This window comes from Bos javanicus, unplaced genomic scaffold (genome assembly GCF_032452875.1).
Source record: "Bos javanicus breed banteng unplaced genomic scaffold, ARS-OSU_banteng_1.0 tig00001600_1, whole genome shotgun sequence".
In the NCBI taxonomy this organism is placed as follows: domain Eukaryota; kingdom Metazoa; phylum Chordata; class Mammalia; order Artiodactyla; family Bovidae; genus Bos; species Bos javanicus.
Genome location: NW_026893620.1, coordinates 1,040,659 through 1,043,918, shown reverse-complemented (window position 1 = coordinate 1,043,918; position 3,260 = coordinate 1,040,659).

Genomic DNA, 3,260 nt, shown 5'->3' with positions numbered 1-3,260 from the left:
AACATACAAATGTGATAAATAAGTAATTCCAAGAGAATCTGAATAAAGGGGTGATTTATCACTCTAAGTTATTGTTGTTCAGTTGCTAAGTCAGGTCCAACTGTGACCCCATGGAGTACAGCATGCCTGGCTTCCATGTTCCTCACCATCTCCTGGATTTTGCCCAAGTTCATGTCCATTGAATTGATGATGCCATCCAACCATCTCATCCTCTGTCTCCCTCTTCTCCTTCTGCCTTTAATCTTTCACAGTATCAGGGTCTTTTCCAATGAGTCAACTGTTTGCATCAGGTGGCCAAAGTATTGAAGCTTCAGCTTCAGCATCAGTCCTTCCAAAGAATATTCAGGGTTGATTTCCTCTAAGATTGATTAATTTGATCTCCTTGTTTTCCAAGGGACTCTCAATAGTGTTCTCCAGTACCACAGCTCAAAAGCATCGATTCTTCAGCATGCTGTTATTGTCCAGCTCTTGCATCTGTACATGACTATTGGAAAGACCATAGGTTTGATTATATGGACCTTTGTCAGCAAAGTGATATCTTTGCTTTTTTAACACACTGTCTAGTTTTGTCATAGCTTTCCTGCCCAGAAGCAATCATCTTCTAATTTCAAGGCTATAGTCACCATCTACACTGACTTAAGAGTCCAAGAAGAGGAAATCTATCACTGCTTCTAAATTTTCCCCTTCTATTTGCCACGAAATGGTGGGACTAGATGCCATGATCTTAGTTTTCTGAATGTTGATTTTAATTTGGCTTTTTCACTCTCCTCCTTCACCTTCATCAAGTGGTATCATTAAATCAATGAAGTCAGTTTTTAAGTGAACCAAAACCCCTAATAATTTGTAAATGATGCCTAACTGGATATGTGAATCCAAACTTACAGAGTTAACCTGAGAATGAGTAGGACGGAACCATTATGTTTTCCTCTTTATGAACTTCAGTTAAAAGGAAAAGATGGCTTAAAAAAATTTTTTTAAGTCCTCTAGTTCTGTTTCCTCCTTCTTCCTTGGCAGAGATGGACATTCAGAAGGAAGACAATCCTATGGATGCTGCCTGTCTCATCTTGGTTATTTTTCAAAATATGCTGAAAATACTTTTTTCATGTACTGAAAACTTGCTAACTTACTGTAAACTGATGAAAGTTCATCAGAAATTAGTGCTGATAGGGATGCTAAAAAGGAAAGGCAGCTCCAAAAACAACATGAGTAGTGCCCGAGGATGAAGCACTTTATCACTCAGAAGTTAAAAGATCACAGTATATAAAACTCTGGAAATGAATCATTGATATGTTGCTTCTGTTAAAAAATAAAACAAAACATCTTACATACTGAGATTTGGAATTAAAAATATAGTATGGGGTCTTCCCCAGTTTCTCAGTGATAAAGAGTCTGCCTTCAAAGGAGAAGTGGGATCTATCCCTGAGTTGGGAATATTCCCTGGAGGAGGAAATGGTAACCGACTCCAATATTCTTGCATGGGAAATCCCATGGACAGAGGAACCTGGCAGGCTACAGTCCATAAGGCCCACGACTTAGCAACTAAACAATGACAACAATGTCATGTCAAAACTGGGAAGAAATCATACATTTAAATGTCTGACATTGATAGTGTATCTGTTAGGAAACAAGCGTGTCTTTTCACACAGGAGACCAAGATACAGAAACCTGGGCATCAGCAGCCTGTGCATCAGGAATCACATGGTTCAGTCCTTGTGGTGGAGACAGGTCACATGTCCATTTCCCTTGGCCTTGTATTAGGTGAACTTCCTTTACTGCTGGCCCTGCTCTAGTGAAAGCTCTTCCCCACTGTTGATTGCATTTCAGTGCCTCCTTCTGACCCACATCAGATTTTCTTTTTGAAAAGTAAGTAAGTTCCACAAAATTTGGAAACCACTTGACATCTGTGTTCCCCTCCTGTGAGGGGTGTCACAGAGTGCACACAGAGTGCACACAGTGATGATGGAGACAGGGCGCCTTATAAGAATCCAGTTTATTATTTTTCAGTTTTGCTATATTATATTATTTTCCCAAGCTCAAAAACAATCTGAAGTATTCTGTACTGAGATGTATATTTTTAAATAGGTATTATTTGTTCTATTTTCCTTAAATTATAACTTTTTCAGTGTTTTCCTTTGTTTAAAGTATAATATGATATCTTGGAGTCAGTTAATTGTTATAAGAATATATCCTTTTTACAATTACACTTAATAAGAAAACAGTGTTATATATAAATTAATTATCCATATGAATTTAGTTTCTAATTTACAGAAACAGGTATATCACACAATTAGAGTCACTTATGTCTTCATTCATTTTGTTGCTGTTTGTTGTGTCTGACTCTTTGCAACCCCATGAACTGTATCTCACCATGCTCCTCTGTCCATGGGATTTCTGAGTCAAGAATACTGGAGTGGGTTGCAATTTCCTTAGCCAGGGGATCTCACCCAGGATCAAACCTAAGTCTCCTACTTGGCAGGCCGATTCTTTACCACTGAGCCACCAGGGAAGCCCACCTTCATCTAGCCAACAAATATCTACTGAGAGCTTGTTAGGCAATGTTTCAGATTCTGGGGCTGTCACAGTCATCAAGAGACAAAATGTCTGTCCTTCTGGAGCTTAAATTCTCCTGAAGAAGTTGAAAAGCAGGCCAATGCATATGTAACGAAATCTCAGTGCTGATACATGCAAAGGAGAAAAGCGAAGCAGAACTTGAGGAGGGGCTAGCCAATAGCGTTATTAATAATGGGCAATATATAATGATCTGTTACAAATTCTGCATGTACTGACTCATTTAATATTCTTAACAATGTTAGGAGGCGCACACCTTTATAATTATGGTATCATAGTCTTAGAGTTTAGGAAGCTAAGATAGAAGGTTCAGGAACTTGCCCAGTTGGTACAGCCAGGCAAGACTTAATCCCCAGGCTGCCTGGCTTAAAGTCTCCAATTTATTTTTGTTTGGCTGAAAAAAAAAAAAATAGTCAACAAAAGAGTCTAAAATGTGGTACTTTGGTGCAATCTCAGAAATGACAGAATAATCTCAGTTCATTTCCAAGAGAAACCGTTCAGTATCACAGTAATCCAAGTCTATGCCCCAACCACTAATGCCAAAAAAGCTGAAGTTGAACAGCTCAATGACGAGCTGGAAGATTTTCTAGAACTAAAATAAAAAACGATGTCTTCTTGATCATAGGGGACTGAAATGTGAAAGTAGGAAGTCAAGAGATACCTGGAGTAACAGGCAAGTTTGGCCTTGAAAG